The 20,312-nt window shown below is 37.1% G+C and overlaps 1 pseudogene; it reads right to left on the bottom strand.

Moving 5' to 3' along the window:
- Nucleotides 1–12,243: 12,243 nt before the first annotated feature.
- LOC104650866 (proliferation-associated protein 2G4-like) overlaps nt 12,244–20,312 on the bottom strand; it is a 51,351-nt pseudogene continuing 43,282 nt past the window's right edge.

Here is a 20,312-nt window from a genome sequence, read left to right as displayed (position 1 = left end):
AGAGTTCCCTAAGCAAAGAGTATGAGGGGAGTTAAGATTCTGCACAGAGGCCGGGCGTGGTGGCTCACGCCTGTAATCCCAGCACTTTGGGAGGCCGAGGCGGGTGCATCACGAGGTCAAGAGATCGAGACCATCCTGGTCAACATGGTGAAACCCCGTCTCTACTAAAAATACAAAAAAATTAGCTGGGCATTGTGGCACGTGCCTGTAATCCCAGCTACTCGGGAGGCTGAGGCAGGAGAATTGCCTGAACCCAGGAGGCGGAGGTTGCAGTGAGCCGAGGTCACCCATTGCACTCCAGCCTGGGTAACAAGAGTGAAACTCCGTCTCAAAAAAAAAAAAAAAAAAAAAAAAAGGATTCTACACAGAAGAAAATTGCAGTTTTTCCCTGGAGGCACTTGCCCGTTTTGAGTGTGGGATAAATCTCAGAGGCTGTGCATCTAAGATTTCTCTGGGTAGAGAGTCAATACAGGGGAAGGAGAAACCATAAAGGCTCTCAAAGGGTTTATGGAGTGGGGTGATACAACTGCATAGTTGAGTGACCTCTATCTAACTTGAGAGGCAAAACTGCTGAATTCTGAAGGTAAATGAAGAGGGAGAACAAACAGCTAAGCCACAGAGCTCTGAGAAGCAGAGTCAAATTTTCTTAATCTTGCAGTATTGAGAAGAAAAAGATTTAGAGTTCAGAATATGTCCGGGGAAAGGACCTCAATAAATAGCCAAGCCCTTATTTGAAAAACCTGGTAGGCTACTGTCTGGGAATCGGGATGGAATCCTCTTCTACTGCCTAGGAATCCTCTTCCCCCACCCCCAGGAGCCTCCCCAGCCTCCTGCAGCCCCAACCTCTCAGGTCAGACCCCAGGCCCTGGAGCTTAGGGGGTTGTCCCCAACCCCAGCCCCGAGCCTGCCCCCTCCCTAATGCTTTAAGGTTTTGTTGGTTGGAGGCTGCAGCTGGCCAGAGAAGGAAAATAAAAAACAACACTTTTGCAAAAAACAAACAAACAAACAAACAAACAAAAACAACAAAAAAACAAAAAAACTCAAAAACTCGTGATCTACCTGCAAGAATAGATTGTTACATTGTTGCATTGTACATTGTACCACAGTACAAAGTACAATGTACTGTGTTATGTACCTTATGTAACCATGTAATTGTTACATTGTACCACAGTAGTGGAAAGATCTACCTGCAAGAGACTGAGGCATCACCACCAACCATCACCATCATCATGCCTGATTGGACTAAGGTGATTAGCTCTCTAAACTCACCTGCTGGGCAGGAGAAAATGTTATTTCTCTTTGGAAGAAGGTAGTATAATTAGTAATCTCTGTAGTTTTCTTCTTATACCCAGTGTCTACAACCCATATTAAAAAACATTATTAGGAATGCCAAGAAATGAGATCGTTTAACCCAGAGAATGAAAAGAGACTTGTGACTATGCAGATATTAAAGTTAGTAGACGTTCTGTCCTAGTGTAATAATAAATGAATAAAAATTTATAGACTGGCTTTAAAAATAATTATAATTCATATGTGCAAGAAAATAGACACAAAGAAACACAGATGAAAATATAATTTTATCAAAAAGTTGGAATCTTAAAAATTATCAGTTGGAAACTGTAGGGCTGAACAGCACACTAGCCAGAATTATTTAGAAGGTTAGTAGCAACCGACACAACAAAAGATAGGATTGGTGAACTGGTAGAGGATGTCAAAACATATCTTCTAACATTGTACTAGAGATTCTAAGCAGTGCAATATAGCAAGAAATAGAAATAAAGAGCATAAAAATGGAAAAGGAGGACATACAATGCTTATTAATTATAAATGGCAGGCTAGTGTACAGTGTGCATTGAAAATGCAGAAAAATTTTACAGACAACTATTGGAATTAAGTAAAATTATCAAGGCCACTGGATGCAAGATATTATATGAAATTCAATTGCATTTCTATATACTGGCAACAAAGTAATGGAAAATAAAATTTTAACATTTTTACACTGCATCAAAAACATCAAATACTTAAGAATCAATTGAATGAAAACCTCCATAATATAACAAAAATTAGTAAGATTTTAAAGGCCTAAGTAAATGGAGGGTTGTATCATGTTCATGGACTAAATTCATTATTGTAAAGCCATAGATGGTTTCCAGATTGATTTATGGATTCAATGAAACCTAATCAAACTCCTATCAGTACCGTGTGTGTGTGTGTAAAACAACAAGCCGATTCTAAAAGGTATATGGAAACACGAAGACCTAAGAGTCTTCTGAGTAATACCGAAGAACAAAACTAGAGGATTTTCAGTACCAAATATCAATATTTTCTTTAAATCTCTAGCAATCAAAATAATTTGTGCAAGCATAGACAAATAGTATTTGCACAAAATAATTTGTGCAAGCATAGACAAATAGATCCCTATAGTAGAAATAGAACAGAACTGTAATTGTTACATTGTACCACAGTAGTGGAAAAATGGTCTTATTTCATTAAATGGTGCTGGGTCAATTGGATGGACATATTTTTAAAAATTAATCTGGACATCCTACGTCACAGCACACTAAAAATTCAATTTCAGATTGACTCAGGTATAAACGCAAAAAGTGAAATGAAATAAGGATTCTTAACAATAGCAGAAAAACACCTTCATAACCTTTAGGTCTGAGATGATCTGAAAAGACAGATACCTTTAACAGTGTATTTGGAAACATGAACTTTCATCCCATAAAGCTTTGATGCCCTGTGGAAAAAGGAGGACGAATGAAGGAGAAGCAATAAAAATTTAGAAAGTGATGAATCCCTAAAGGCCAAGCGCCCTGAACCCAGCCACTTGGTCTGCTTTTCCATCTCAGTTGACATTCCTACAAAGGATGAGGAGCAGAATCTGGGTGGAGCTTTAGAAAGTAGAGACAGCCCCTGGAGAAGAACTCCTTACTTGGCTTGTCCAGGCACGTACAGTCTCAGGCAATCTCACTGAGTATCTCTGGACTAAGTGTGGGCATAGCTGAGAGGCAGAGCAAACACTTAGATTCAAGGTAAAAGCTGGGCCCGGTAATATGAGAGATTATGGAATTCATCATAAAGTTCAGGAGCCAAATTCAGAGCCATATGGAGAATCGACATCTGAGATGCAGAGCTGCCCCTACCTGTCCTAACTCCACCAGCATTCAGTTACCAACTACTAACTTGGTAGTGTCACGTAATAATATAAAAACAATAGCTAGCAATTATTAAGGGCTCAACATGCGTTAGTTCCATCGTAAGTGGTTTTCATGTGTTAAGTCATTTGATCTTCACACAAATCTACGATGGAGCTATTGCTATTATGAGCACCCTAAAGCACAAAAGGTAAAATACCTTGCCCAAGATCTCAGAAATAATTATTGATGGAGCCACAACTGAAACTCAGGCAATTTGACTCCCACAAGAACATATTTTCATTGTCTGAGAAGTAAGCCTTCAGGATGAACTTGGATTATAATTTTTATCCCTCAGGAACTCAATACTCTTGAGTTCAGCATTGAGTATTAGACAAACTAATAAATCTACATTATATTTCTTACATGTTTGTGTTTGTGGACTGAAGTCTGTATTTGCTTTATAAGCAAAAGTAGAGAAAATGCTCTGAAAATTAGGTATACCACATGCCAGGCACTTTTGCCTATGTAATCTTGAAAAGGAAAAATTTTCGTTTTAATTTTTGAATGAATAAACTAGAAATTCATCGATTTATACACACAGAGTTTCTCCATATAGAAAGTAGCAAAATTAAAATCAAATTCCAGGAATCTTTGTGTCTGGTTTATTGTTCTTTTTACAACAGACATTTTCAAACTATTCTGAAAACTAGTTTAACAAAAATGAAACATCATTAAATAATAGATAAGAAACATTTTATTTTCAAACCTTGTTTGACTTGTAGTTATAGATGATTAGGAGAAAAACAGCAGTAAATAATCACCTAATTGTTTTCTAATTTAGATTATGTTACCTAGCCAAGGAAAAATAATTAGGCATGACTTATTGCAGTTGTTTCTTTTTTCCGTCTAGTTCTGTCACTCAGGCTGGAGAGCAGTGGAGTGAATATGGCTCACTGCAACCTTGACCTCTTGAGCTCAAGGATCCTTCAGTCTCAGCTTCTGAGTAGCTGGGAACACAGGTGTGTGCCAGCATGGCCAGCCATTATTTTGGTTTCTAAAGCACCTTCTGGATAGAATGGTGAAAGCCTAGAGATTATTTTTTCACCCAAGATCCTAATTTTCTATGAGTTTCCCAAAGCTATTATAATTTTAAACCACAGATTTCTAGAGAAGAATAAGATTTTCTATAGCAATATCTATCTTCTGTTACTAAGAAGCAAGAAATAGGAGGTGCTGGCATGTGGGAAGATCCTATCAGGAGAACAATACAGCTTCTATGGCTGCGAATTTGTCTATATCTGGACTTCACATTCTTTACACCTCAGTGACAGACTAGATATATTTTCCCAGCCAGATCAGCCTTCTTTCTATATGAAATTTAATGAAGATTTTGGATCTCAAATTAAGCCCTAGATCTTCAAGACTGACAGGACTCTCTGGGATGAGGTGTGTAAGAGGTTTTCAATGCTGAAGATGATGCCACCTTGATGATATTCTCAGATAATCATTACTGATCATCTTCATCTCATTAAGTCTCACAACAAACCCACAGAAAGGACGCTTTCTCCGTTTACCAAGGTTCACGGAGATTGGGTTGCAGCCTCAAGGTCACAAATTCAATAAATGTTAGGGCTGGGATTTGAACCTGTGTTCTCTCTGACTTCAAAACCCAAGTTCTAGGCTACTGTCTTTCTGAAAAATCTCTTCTCTATTTTAATTAGATAACAAATTTTGCGTATTAATATATTGAATTTTAAAAAAAGACTTAGAGAAATATGAGCCTCAATTAACAGTTTGAAGCTGTTAACTTGATGAATGATGTATAATGATAGAACATGAATTGTACAACACTTGCTAATAATTTCCTGAGTAATTGGACAGCTCATTCATTATCTTAGTCCTTTCAGCACCCTTTGAGTATTCCAAAGGCACACTGCTTTTGGGACCAGCCATGTTCAGCTGAACAGAATCCTAAATCACCAAACATGGCTTCAGAGTAGTATGACTGTGTTTCACTTTAAAATGCCTAGAAATATTTTACCTTAAGCTAATTGAATATACTAAATTTTAATCTATATTATCTAGTCATAATGAAACAATCACTCCTTCCACCGATCTAAAGGCATTAATTGCTCTAAGTTCTGGGGTTAGTCAGTGTGTTATTTTACTAGTTTCCTATTGCTGCTGTAACTAAGTACCACAAACTTGGTTGCTTAAAGTAATAGAAATTTATTATCTTACAGCTATGAAGCCAACATGGGTCGAAACCAAGGTGTTGACAAGACTGGGCTCTGTCAGGAGCTCTAGGGGAAAATATATTTCTTTGCCTTTGTCAATTCCCAGAACTATATTCTTCAGTTCGTGGCCCAATTCTCCATTTTCAAAGTTAGCAGCGGAGCACCTTCTCGTCTCTCTTTGCTTCCAGTATTCTGTAGCCTTTAGTCACACTAATCTCCAGCCTCCCCACTATAAGGACCCCGTGATTGTATCAGGTCAACCCAGATAACCCAGAATAACTTCCCTTTCTGAAGGTCCTTAACTTAATCACATCTGCATCGTCTCTTTTGCCAGATAAAGTAACATTCGTAAGCTCTGGGTTAGGACATAGACATCTTAGTGTGGGCGAAGAGGGTATTACTAATCCACCAAGTCAGACAACATTTTTCTGTTTTACATTGTCGGATTATAGAAAAGAAGTTTTAGGTCATGTCTTAGTTTGTTTTGTGTTATTGTAACAAATGACCATAGACTGACCGGATAATTTATAAAAAACAGACGTTTATTTTCTAAAAGTCCTAGAGTCTGGGAAATCAAAAAATAAGGTGCCAGCGTCTTGTGAGGGCCTTCTTGCTGCCTCATCCCATGGTGGAAATGGAAGAGCAACAGTGGGTGAGAGAGAGCAAGATGGGAGCCAGACTTGACTTAGAAAGAACCCAATCCACAATAACGAATCAATTCCCACCATAACAGCATTAATCCATTCATGAGAGTAGTGTTCTTATGACCCAAACAGCTCCCACTTAGGCCCCAGTTCCCACTTCCTAGGCTCAAGTGATCTCCCACCACAGCCTCGTGAGTAGCTGGGACTAAAGTTATGTGCCACCACATCCACCACACTCAGCTAATTGTTAATTTTATTTAATAATTTTAATTACTTATGTTGCCCAGGCTAGTCTGGAACTCCTAGGATCTAGTGATCCTACTGCCTTGGCCTTCCAAAGTGCTGGGATTACAGGCATGAGCCACTGCATCTGGCTTCAAGTTTTCATCACATGAAGTTTGGGAGACACATTCAAACAACATCAGGGCATATTATCAATATTTCACTATTTATAAACATTTTAGGAGTGGTTTATTTTTCAACTAAGCTAATTGTAAATAGTCATTATTACATAATAAGTACTTTATCTGGAAAAACTAATCATAAACTAAATCAACAGTAATGAATTAAAAACCACTTTCTTGTAATACATATGGGAATTGTTCTTCAAAGATACAGTGCTATTCACTTCATTGGTGAGGTAAGTAGGAATCTTGCCTCAAATAGTAAAGAATAACAAAAATAAAAATAAAAACACCTAATGTTAGCCACTTGTTATTCAGAGGGTTTTGATTTACAGTGCTAAAAGCTTTTCGCAAAAACCAGGAAGTTGCAATAATATTTAAATCAATGTCATTCAGATGTCTTTGCAAGGCAAACAAAACTCTATCAATTGAACAACCAAGCCACTGTTCAAATTAATCAGTAGGAACTTGATAAATGCCACTGATGTAGAAAATTAGCACTTTGCATGTTTCCCAGATTTTGATTTCATTTGGGCGTCTGGTCATGAATTATAACCACTCTTTTGGACTCAAGCTATTTCACTTGAAATCCATTATTTCTAGCAGAATTATGAGTCTTGTTAGGGAAATGCCAGCTATTTCCATTTTGAGCATCTGCACTGCAGTTCTATTATTAACATGGAGTTCATTTTAAAAAGAGGGAAGAATTAGATTTGTGTCTTTGGGGCAGTGGGGGAGGGGGCAGGTGGTGGTGACTCAAGCTTCAGTGAAACAAACAAGCTCACAAGTCTGCTTCCAATTGACATAGCTGTCATGTAAATATCTGTCCCTGCTGTATAGCTAAGGGATCCTGGGCTTAAAGACCTTACAGCCATATGTAAACAATGCAGTGCTGATGACAGGTCTACAGCACTGGAGAAAACATGTGCAGCTGTTTCATCCTCCTTCCTATGGAGAGATACAAATGTTCAGGAGGCAGATCACATATGCTTAAAACTCAGTTTTAGAAGCTTATGAGGCTAGTCCTGCTTTTGTGACGCACTTCGCATCACTGCCTTCTGGGTCATGCCATAACAACCCGTGAAGTGAATGCTTCTGTTCAGGCTCCCTGCTGGGTCTCTCAATCCCTCTCTCTTCTGCTCCTCCAGCTTCAGCCCAATTGTTTTCCCCGAGTAGCAGTTAGGCAAAGCATCTCTTTTACCACTGGATGCAGAGGGAACCCCTGACCTATGCCTCGGCATGTTGCATTGATCAGAGGGTTCCCCAGATCAAAGAATCGAAGAGGCTACTGCTCAGATAGGTCATTTACTCTGTTCTCTGCTTATTGTTCTCTTCTCTTCACAGCACTCTTTCCAGTATTTAGCCCAGGCTTATTACAAAACAATCAAACAGGAAACAAAGTATTGTTTCAGTTAAGGTTCGCTTAGTAGAAGTGAAAGCACAGTGGATGTGAGATAGAAAATTATTATGCACATGTCAATTTGGAAGCAGCAAATTTTTGCATCCTCTTTCAGTTCTTTAAATAAAAACTGAGGTGAGTATGCACAATTTTTCAGGTAAATGGACTCATGTTGATCTTTGGAGACTTACTTGGATTCTTCAGGTTAGCATAATATTTTGTGACCTGAATTATGCAGAGCCCTCAATTATTTTGGTGTATTTTCTGGTCACATTATGTGTTTATGGACACAAGTCCGATAGCAAGGCTGATTTTTAAACAAGGCTGATTTTTAAACAAGTCCGATAACAAGGCTTTTTCTTTTTTTCTTATTTGAGCCACTTCCTTAAGCAGCAGTTAGATGTTTGAGCTCTACTAGCAAACTAAATAAATTTAAATCCACACATAGCCAATTATTAAATCTGAGATTTGGGGCAAGTTATTGAAGCTATCCAAGCTTAAATTCCTTATTGTAAAATGGGGATAATAACAGTACTTATCTCTTAGGGTTGTTTTGAGGATTAACTGGATAATCCATACCAAGTCTTTAGTTTAATTTCTTGCACATGAAGCCACCCACTAAATATTGGCCATGATTATGATTCTCATATTTGGAAGAATACAGGTATAAGTTAGAAACTCTTAGCTAAAGAAAAAAAAACTTACAAGTAATCCATACGTAAATGCCTTCTCCAACTTACAACCTGTAACCTCCAGAGATTTATAACCAGCCATAGTCTCCCCTGAAAACCACCACCTTTTGTGCATTCAACTATGGTATATTATCCAAGAAACTTCCCCTCCCTTTCCATAAATCTAGAATTCTTATGCTATCTATTTTTTCAGAAATGCTGGGGCAGAGATCCAGATGAAAGCAACTCAGAACTCATACAGTCCTACTTTTATGAGAATGGGTACAAAGCTCTAACTGATGTACCTAACATGTCGAATTTTTAAATATTGAGCCCAGATGCTCAGCTATACACTGAGCTGAAAAAGCTTTTGTAGATGAGAATTAGGAATTTAAATACTCTGAGAACATTGTGTTAAGAGCAAAACTTCAGCTGAATTAAGCAATGAACAATTTGCAAATCAAACAGCCCCCAGAATCACAGCAGATTCAGAGAGACTCCAGCACAGCCACATGGTGGAAGATTTATAGACAAAAAAGGGAAGTGACCTACAGAAATCAGAAGTGAGGTACAGAAATAACTGGATTGGTTACAGCTCAGCGCTTGCCCTATTTGAACGCAGTTTGAACACTCGACAGTGTATGAGCTGTTGAATTATGGCTGCTGGGATTGGCCAAGACTCAGCCACTGTTACAGGTGCACTCTCCCAAGTTAGGTTCTCAATTTTGCCTACCTATTATATTAAGTCAGGTTGCGGTTCCTCCACAAGCACTCAAATAGAAAAGCACAGAGTCCTTCTCAGGCCATATTTAGTTGGGTTTAACAGTTGTCTCTTTGGAAAAGTTTGGTCTGAGTCCAACAATTGACATATAAGTTGACCTGGGAACACAACCTCTCCATAAATTGATCAGTTACTGAAACTCCACAAAATAAGACAAATTCATTTATGTTTTAAACTAACTAGAGGAATGTAATGGGAATGCATCTTTTTCCTGTATTTTTTTAAACAGACTTTATTTGCTTAGAGCAGTTTTAGCTTTCGCAGCTAAATTGAGCAGAAATTGCAGTATTCCCATACACTGGCTGTTGCTACACTTGCACAGCCTCCTCTGTAATCAACATCCCACACCAGAGTGATATATTAGTTACATTCAATGAATCTCTATTGACATCATTACTCAAAAGTCCAAGTTTATATAGAAGGGTTTTCTACTGGTGGTGTACATTCTATGTGTTTTTAAAGAAAATTCTGTGGATACATAGTAGCAGTATATTTTTATGGGTTTTGTCAAATGTGTGACATGATTACCATTAGAGTATCATAGAGTATAACCTCTTTGCCTTAAAAATCCTCTATATTCCATGTATTCACCCTCCTTTCCACCTAATCTTTGGCAATCACTGATTTTTTTTTAAACTGTCTCCAGAGCTTTGCATTTTCTAGAATGTCCTGTAGTTGGAATAATACTGCATGTAGCCTCTTAAGATTGGTGTCTTTAACTTAGTGATATGCTTCTAAACTTCCTCCATGTCTTTTCATGGTTTGATAGCTCATTTCATCTGAGTGTGAATATTCCATTGTTAAATTGTATTATCAGTTTATCTGTCTAGTCACCTAATAAAGGATATCAGGCTTATTTTCAAAAGTTAAAAATATGTCAAAATGAATTATAAGAATTATAAAAATTAAACTGAAATTTACAGAAATTTATATTCACAGAAATTCAGAGTTTATGAAAATTAAAGCTACTATAAACATCTATGCATAAGTTTTTTTGTGGGCATAAGTTTACAGTTTATTTGGATAAATACCAAGGAGTGCAATTACTGAATTGTGTGGTAAGAAAGTGCTAAACTGTTTTCCAAAGTGGTTGTGCCACGTTGCATTCCCATCAGCAATGAATGGGAGTTCCTGTTGCTCCATATCCTTGCCAACATTTGGTGTTGTCAGTGTTTTGTGTTTTGGTCATTCTAATAGGTGAGTAGTGGGATGTCATTGCTGTTTTAATGTGTAACTTTCTAATAACATATGATGTTGAGTACTTTTTCATATGCTTACTTGCCTTCGGTATCTTTTTTATGAGGTGTCTCTTTGAGGTCTTTTGCCCATTTTTAACTCAGTGGTTCTTTTTTTATTGTTAAAGTGTTCTTTGTCTATTCTGGATGATAGTCCTTTGTTAGATGTGAATTTGGCAAATGTTTTCTTCTTGTCTGTGGCTTATCTTCTAATTCTTTTAATAGCACATTTTGCAGAGCAGAAGTTTTCAATTTTAATGAAATTCAGCTTGTCAATTCTTTCTTTCATGGATTGTGTCTCTGGTATTATATATTAAAAATCATTACCAAGTCAAAGGTCATTTAAATCTTCCCCTATGTTATCTTTTTGTAGTTTTGCATTTTACATTTACATCTATCATTCATTTTGAAATAATTTTTGTGGAGCATGTAAAGTCTGTGTCTAGATTCCCTTTTAAAATTATTTTGCATGTAGATGTCATGTTTCTCCAGCACTATTTGTTGATAGACTATCTTTTCTCTATTGTATTGCCTTTGCTTCCTTGTCAAAGATCAGTTGACATTTGTGTGGGCTTATTTCTTGTCTCTAACTGGTCTCTATATTGTGTTCCATTAAATGATTTGTCTTTCTTATTTTATTTTTTTAGAAACAGAGTGTCACTGTCTTGTTCAGGTTGGAGTACAGTGATGAGATTGCAATATCGTAACTCATTGCAGCCTCAAACTTTTGGGCTTAAGCTGTTCTCCTACCTCAGCCTCCTGAATTGCTGAGACTAAACTTGCAAGCCACCATACATGGCTAATTTTTAATTTTTGTATAGAGACAGAGTCTCACTATCTTGCCAGGCTGGTCTCAAACTCCTGAGCTCAAACAATCCTCCTGCCTCAGTCTCACAAATTGTTGGGATTATAGGCATGAGCTGTACCAGGCCATTTTTTTTTTCTTTTTACAATAGCATACTGTCTTGATTATTCTAACTTTATACTAAGTCTTGAAGTCAAGTAGTCCCAACGTTGTTCTCCTTCAATATTGTGCTAGCTATTCTGGGTCTTCTGCTTCTTCATATAAACTTTATAATTAGTTTTTTGATATCTACAAAATAACTTGCTGAGATTTTGATTGGGACTATGTTAAATCTAGAGACGAAGTTGGAAAAAATCATATTGAGTCTTTCTATGAATGAACATGGAATACCCCTTCAATTAGTTCTTTGATTTCCTTCATCAGTTTTGTCATTTTCTTCATAGAGATGTTGAACATATTTTGTTAGATTTATACTTAAGTGTTTCATGGTATTGGTTGTTAATGTAGATGATGTATTTTTAGTTTGAAATTCCACTTGTTCCTTGCTCATATATAGGAAAGTGATTGATGTTTGTATACTTACCTGTATTCTGCAACCTTGCTATAATTACTTAATAGTTCCAAGAAGTTTTTATGTTGTTCCAAGAGATTTTTTGTTGTTGTTCTGTGGGAGTATCTTTCTTTCTTTTTTGTCTTTTTTGGTTTTTGACTCCTGATTTTATTATTCAATTGCTTTTCTTTTCTTTTCTTTTTTTTCTTTCTTTCTTTTTTTTTTTTTTTTTTCATTTAAAGTAGTCTTCTCTGGTTGGAAACCCTCACCTCCTAAGACCAGAGTAAGTTGGAGCCGGTGATGGAAGCGTGTGGGTTGGGGAACTGGGATCGGGCAGGGAGACCCCCACTCTGCTGGTGGTCCCAGGGGGAGGCACTTCACAGCGCCTGGGGTACAGTGGGAAGGGGATGAGGCAGGAGCAGCAATCTGGGGAGATGGGCCCCACCCGACTCTGCAGGTTTCTTTTCTTCTAACGTTTCCCCACTGGTAGTGGTCTCTGCAGTCTTGGAGGCTTTCATTTTTTTCTTTTTCTGCGTTTTTCAACTTGAAGAACTCTATAGGAGGGCCTTTAGCTCTGCATCCTGGACCTCTACTTCAGACTTGCAGAGGTCAGGCTCAAAGGGATCACTGGTTATCAGCATGGAGCCACTGAGCATGAGCAGAACTGTAAATTTAAACTGAGCAACAAATTCACCCTTTTTCTCACAGAGAACATCAAATGGTTGCAGCAGTCCATGCTTGGTACACTCCACCACACCCATCCGAGCTTACTTCTCATCTTCAAATGCTCTTAAAGTAAATGGCACAGCATCAAAATGCCTTTCCACCTCACTGAACAAGGTGTATAAAGTTTGCATTTGTACTGTATGTTATTCAGCGGGGTCTCCTTTGTAAATAGTAGTTCTCTGTCCCTCATCCTTGGCCCTGCCCTCTCCTGTGCTGATAAAAACATAAAATTCAGCTTTTTCACGATCCTTCCTCTGCTGATCTGTGGGGTTCTGGATAAAGGTTTTATCACCATTGATGACATGCTGCTTCAATTGGTATGGCAGCATACCTTCTATTGGCATGCAGTCAAATGAATGAGCAACTTTGTCCCAGGCTTCTGTCACTTGTGTTTTCTGGTTTCCAAGTTTGGGCAGGCTTAGGGCAGCTTCAGCACAAAGGTGAGCTGCCTTAATAACCTCTGCTTTCTGCCCTGTTATTTGGATCCCCTGAGCTACATCCACCACAAAAGTATGAGCTTCATTAGCGATGAAGCCATCCACATGGACCCCAAGTCAATTTTTCCCAGGTCACCTTCCTTGAGAATGTAGTCTTGGTCACTCTTCAAAGGAGAGAACTGACACACAATTACTGAAATGCTGGTGGGAAAAGCAATTCCTTCTTCATTTCCTCTTCTTTCTTGAAATTTTTCTGTTTCTGCCATAATAATGGCATCACCTTCCTCACACAGGCTCAGTACCCATACACCTGAGCTGAATGCTTCCACTAAGGACCAAAGTACACAGTTGGCGATGCCACCCCTGCGTCTGATACTTGGTCATGACCAGGTCCTTGATGATAGTTTGTTCCTGCTTCTTGTCCTTGCCCAGTATCTTCCTACCACCAGCACTGCAGCCTCATTTTCCCTGAGCCACCTCTTCTGTCTCCCATCCAGAGTGGCAGGCTCTGGTCAGAGCACCTTCGATCTTTGAGGAGGAGGCGAGCGAAGGTGCAAGTAAGCAAGAGAGCAGGCAGGCAGGCAAGAGCGAGAAGGTTTGGGGAGTTCCTACACATGGGGATGTATTTTAATATCAATGTTTATTTTTTAGAGTCTTTAGGAAATTTTTGCATTTGTTAAATCTATTATTCTCCCTATTATGCATGATGTATTATTGAATCAGCATTCGTAACTTCATAATTTTTTTGTTGTTTTGGGAAACGTTGGGTTAAGGAAAATGCAACAATTCGTTGAAAATATACCTTTAACACCTTTCTAACTATTGCTAATACCCATTCTTAACAACATGAAAGCCATTATTGACCACTGATCGGGAAACTGCATCTAAGTATGATACATCACAGTATTGTTTTGTTTTCATTGTATTTATTTTTATGGTTACCAAACATTTATGGCAAATGGTATTGATCTCTTACTTATGGTACTGATTTAAGCTTTATATTTTAAATAATTGTGTGGCAGAACGTTTCCTTAGTTCAACTGAAGATAGGGTTCTTGTCGGTCCCATGGCCATGAAAATTTAGGCTCCCAGATGGTTTAAAAGGGTGAGAAAAGCAGGATTTTACTGAGTAAAAGTGGGGGAAAAAAAGAGGGAGAAACAGGGATTCTCCCAAGGCCACGTCCCTCCACTACAGCATTTCCTGCTAGGCCGCTGGAATCCCAGGTTTCACACAGGAAGAGGAGGGGCCAAGCTCCTTCCCCTGCAAAGGGCGTGAACCTCTTGAGGTTCCACCTCAGTGGGCAGGCTGGTTGGGGTTTCTCTAGGGACCCTTTCCCACCTGGCTATCTCAATTGTTTTTAGGTAGAAATAGCCAGTTGATACAAAGAAAAATACATTAAGTAAATGATCAGAGATTATATGTGATCTGGCAAAGGTCATGAACAATACCATCACTGAAACTAAACTTTGGAATAAATTAGTCTAACCAAATTACAAAGGTAAGATAATTTTTAAAGGTGCTTAACAGTTTAATCATGATCTACGCAAAATCATTTGCCTAGATCATATAAAGATTGGAAAAGATTGCTGGTCAGTAAGCTCTAATCACTTTAAAACCGAGGAATATATTATATTAACATGTGTAAACTTGTGGCTAGCATAATGCCAGAATTCAGTAAGCACTTGTGGAATAAATGAGCAGATAAACAGATTCTGCATCCTTATCTTCTTTCTGGCATCAAATCTCAATTTCAAAAATTTCTTCTTTGTCTACCAAGTACCTGGATACCTGGTTGTCATGATGCCTCTAAAAAACTACCCCTTGGTTGTCATAATACCTCTTAAAAACTCATCTGTACTCTGTAGTTCAAAATTATATTTCCTCCTCTCATGGGCAAAGCTTCCTATTGTTTTGAGATTTATATTAAAATTATGAGATTGTAAAGTCATTCATACTAAGCTGCAGGACTGACATGTCTAATTGCCACAAAATGGATGTCATTTTAATTGACGCCTTTCTGAATCCGAAGTAATGCCTAATTGACAAAATGCATTAATAACACTCATCTTAAGACTAGGGACATTTTAGATGTAATGTTTTTATACTGCACAAAAAAGTGGAACCATATCATCCACTCATTCACTGGTTTTTCAAGTTCTTGCCTGAGTAAAAGAATTAGGAGAATTGCTAGCAATCTTTGTAACACTGGCTGGCTAGGTTTTAGTAACAGATGCACCTAAGCAGCTTTCTTAAACTGCAGATTCCTGGGCCTTAATTCCAGGTATTTGCTTTTCATTATCATGACCAAGTAAGTTTCAATGACCTACCCAAGAGCATGCAGACAGCTTGCTATCAGCTGGAACTAACTTTCCTAGCTCATGCTAGGATTTCTTTCTATTATAGAGAACTACGATGATTGAAAACAGCTCTAAAACTTTTGTTAAATCACTGAATTCTTAGTTTTTAAGAAAAGGAGACAAGTTACTAAGATACTTTTAAAGAGATATTTTTGAAAAAGGCTTGACATTTTATGTTTACATATTTTGCTGGTGTGATTAATAGGAAAGCATTTTACCCAGCACACACTTATGTTTCTTTAGTTGGTTATCCATGGAATATGCTTCATAGGTGTGAATACTTATGTGCCTTACTCATCATTTTTGCATAGCACCTACCTGTCTGTAATGTATTCTAACAAGTGATTGAATAATTAAATTAATACAAATAATAATAACTAATGTTTACTGAGCTTTGATTACATGCTGGTACTATTCTAAACCCATATACATGTTTTATGTGATAAAAACCACAAGAGGTAGAGAATGTTATTATAAATGAATTAGTGGCTAGAATAAATGAAGGAACAATAAAGAGATAAATATAAGCAATTAAGTCACTATTTTGGATTTAACAACTACAGTTTACTGGAAACGACATCGAATATTGTAAATGCACAAGAGAATTTTTGTGAAACACATTGCTAGCGAGAGACTTCACAAATAAATACTGGTTCAATTGTGATGAAAGTACAAACCAATACAGCAGCTCAGAAAATGAAATATAGTCTACAAAACAATAACTAATCTAAGGTTGTTCAAAAAAGAAGACCTAATTAATAACTCAGGTTATGTGATTATGAACTTTCAAAGGCATCTGGATTTGCCAATTTTGTGTGTCTCTAGAAGAACTAATGGAATTTAAACATTATATCTTTCACTCAAAAAGCAGCATTTGCTTTAGCAGAATAAATTCATTAATAATGTCAAAATCAATTCATACTATTAGATATATTCTCCACCAAGAGCTGGAGTTTTCAAGTATTTCTAATTATAATGTGGCTCTAGTGAACACTTTATAAGCAATGTATCTACCTGAAGGGAAATTCTCAAGACATACTAAACTTCATAGTGTATACAGTTTGTACAGTTTCTCATTTGATAGACTCATAGCCTCACATTTGTTGTAAAAAGAGTGGTTATTTACTCTGTTTTAGCTTGTGACTTTAATTGGAAGTTTTCGTGTCCTTGTTGATACTGGTAATTTTCAGTATGTGCTAGAAATAATGACTGTGTTTATGACACATTTAATATTTTTATCTCGTGCTCTCTCTCTAATGGGGTCACAAAGTATTTAAGCATGAGAAATCTGTAGTCACTCGGCTACCTACGAGCAAACCAGTATGCATAGAATTTTAGTGTGAGATCCTAATAAGTAAGGATTTCTTGTTCCTAATGCCAGATACAGGTAGTGAAGACAATTTGATGGAATAAATTGAGTCCTCCTTAACAGAAAGACTTCTGGAGCAAGGTTTAACATATTATGGATATATAAAATCAAGAAGGAAATGTTTCAAATTGCTAATCTATTATGCATGCAATACTTTATATTCTATAACTCAATGGCAGCAGACCAGAGCCCTGCCAACCTCTGCAGAATTCAGTCATACTGCTCCCCATGGAATGAAGTATAGAACAAATCTACCAATCCTGATATGTCTGTGCTAATGAGATCTACTTGGTGAAATGCTTGTTCATTAAAAACCTAAGAACAGAAATAATGGGATACATGGGAATTGAAGTTCCAAAATGTCTCAACACTAATAAATAACAGTCGTATCATATTTAATAAGTAGCCACATGTATTCAGATCATTTAACCATCATGTAGCTAGGGGTCCTGCAGTAAATAAATTCTGTCCACCTCACTTCTAGGACATAAAATCCAGGCAATGCCTTAATTAGATAGTGACTGGGGAATAGGAGCTAACAGTCAGTAATGGATTCACAGCAAAGGCAAGCATTTTGCTGTATTTCCAATACAGTTGCTATACACAAATTAATGCCAAACTCAAATCAGATAAATATTCATTTTATTTCATTTTTTTAACTTATGCAAACATTTATTTTCAAGGACTAAGGAGGTTTTTATTAAGACCACACAGAAATCACCAAAAAGAAAAAAACCCATATTTTCCCTGGGAAATTTGAAAGCCCCCAGCCCCATTCTATAAATGTATTGCATTAAAAATGACCCCTTACTAGATTCCTCAGGGGAATAATAGATTATGCCAAAAAATAAAATGGTGTTTACTTTATCATTCAGTAACTACCTGGAGAAAGGAAAGGGTAAAAACGAGGGAAGACAAAATAAGTTTATTGGATGTCTTGGAGGCATCAGATATTTCCACATTTAATATTTTATTAACTAGTTAATACCAGGTATTATGATGATGATCACCACCACTTAAAATAAAAGGCGAAAACAGGGTCAAAGAAGATAATGAATTTGTGTATAGTCATGGGCCATAATTCATTTATTTAAATAAATATTTAATGAGTAGTTACTACGTACCAGGTGTTATTCAAAAGACACAACAGTGATTCACAAAGTTCGGACACTGTTAAAATAAAAATCTAATAAAAGTAAAGGTAATTTTCAGATTGTAGTAAACGCAGTATAACAAGTAAAGATGGTGTTGTTCATAGCAGAGAGTGGGGAGTAGGGAAGTCTCTTAAGTTGGATGGGCAGGCAGGCTAGGTTGTTTTAAGGAGGAACTGTTTGAGCAAAGATAGGATGTGTAGGAATAGATTATTTGGAAAGCTCTGGTAATAGCGTTCTAAGATGAACAATAAATGCAAAGTCTGAGAGACGGGAGGTTCTTTGCTGTATGTATGAGGAACAGAAAGGCTGATCTTGTAGGAGTCAATAAGTTTAGGGGGCATTAGTTAAGGTAAGTTTGAATAAATAGGCTGTGTTCAGCTTTTGCGGGACCTTATAGAAATATTAATTAGGTAGTTGGATTTCATTTTAAATATATCATGAAGCCACTGAATTTTTTGTTATTTATTTTTAGGTTTTTAAAAAGATTGCTTATGTTGAGTTTGGAAGGCAGATTGCAGGAATGGCTGACAACATGTTACAGAATAACCCCCCTGCTGAGCACAACATGACAAGGACAACTAGCTCTTCTTCCTGATCCTCTCCCTCTCTCTGAACATAAAATTAAAGTTGGAAATTAAAAAAATAAAATCATAAAGAAAAAAGGTGAACAGGACATAAAAATCATCTGCTTGAATACATAACAGAGCTAGCAAAGCATAAGAAATTTCAGGTCTTTAAGCCCTTTGGAGGAAGTAAACCCAGGTAAATGAGGGAGACATCTGGGATAGGTTTTCAGCAAGAAGCTTCTGCTAAACCAGAAGAAGCATTTGGGAGAGTGAGACTTTGAGTAGACATTTTACAGTCTTCTGAACTAAAATGCAATAAAAAACTAAATAAAAAAATAAATAATAAAAAAATAAGAAAGCAAAGATTGCTCTTCAGTGTCTGCCAAGGATGGGCAGCTCTAATAAAAAGTGCAGCTTTAGACTGAGATTCTGGTGGACTACATCGTCTGTGTAAGTGTGAACCAGAAAGAAATCAGCTGTGAAACCTACTAAAGCCCAGCTTCAAAAAGTCTCAGTTCCTAAAATTTGATCAAAATGATCTGTGACTGCTAGTGGCTCAGACTGTCTATCAGAAGCAAAGGCAAATTTTCTCTAGATTAAGATAACATGATCCTAGGCTTCGATTTTTAAAATAACTTTTCATATGCAGTCCCATACCAGAAAAAAAGGAGACAAGACAATGTGGTAAAAATATGAGAAATAATAGATAATGGAAAATGACAGAATAAAAGAAATAGAGGATGCAGAATATAGAGTTATCAAACACATACATACATTGATTGATTGATTGATTGATTGACAGTCTTGCTCTGATTGATTGATTGATTGATTAATTGACAGAGTCTTCCTCTATTGCCCAGGCTGAGTGCAGTGGTGTGATCTTAGCTCATTGTGACCCCTGCCTCCTGGGTTCAAGCAATTCTCCTGTCTCAGCCTCCCAAGTAGTTGGGATTACAAGCATGTGCTACCATGTCTGGCTAAGTTTTGCATTTATTTGAAGAGATGGGGTTTCACCATGTTGACCAGGCTGATCTTAAACTCCTGACCTCAGGTGATCTGCCTGCCTCAGTCTCCCAAAGTGCTAGGATTGCAGGTGTGAACCACTGTTCCCAGCCAAACACATACTTTAAAAGACATAGGCTATTTAAGAATTTGGCAAAAAATTGAAAATCATAAAGAAGTTAATGAAAATTCTAGAACTAAAAGGTACAATAACTTAGATCTCAATAGATTAAGGAGATAGGTTTAACAACAGTTTAGATACAGATAAACAGAGAATAAGTAAAGAGAAAAGTTGGTTAAAATAAAATATCTAGAATGGGGGAGAAACAAAAGAATGGGATATATACAAAAGAAAGTAAGCAGTATAGGGGCTATATTAATAGTTAGGGTATAAAATATAAGAATTTGAACTCCAGAAGAAAAAGTAACGGAGGAGACATAAGGAATATGTGAACAAATGACTTTCTAAAACTGATGATACCAAGTTAAAGATTTACAAAACTCTGTAAACTCCAAGGAGCATCAAAACAAAGAAAATCACACTTACGAGAACACTCGAAAACATAAAAATAAAAAAAAAATTACCAAAAGGAAACTAGAGAGAATGGTAAATGATCTTCAAAGTTATAAGATTAGATTGCATTTATGCTGTCTTGCTCCCTGTGGGACACCTTCAAACTAGCTATATCCTTCTACAGGGAAAGCTGTGTTCTTCTCAACATAGCTATCTGAACAGAACTCCATCCTCTAAGATTCCTGTAACCACTTCCTTTCTAGGGTGGTAACAACTCTGCAGTTACCAGCGCTGGGGGGTACTGGACTATATCCCTCATG

Source organism: Saimiri boliviensis, chromosome 13 (genome assembly GCF_048565385.1).
Source record: "Saimiri boliviensis isolate mSaiBol1 chromosome 13, mSaiBol1.pri, whole genome shotgun sequence".
In the NCBI taxonomy this organism is placed as follows: domain Eukaryota; kingdom Metazoa; phylum Chordata; class Mammalia; order Primates; family Cebidae; genus Saimiri; species Saimiri boliviensis.
This window is presented reverse-complemented; position numbering and strand designations above follow the sequence as displayed.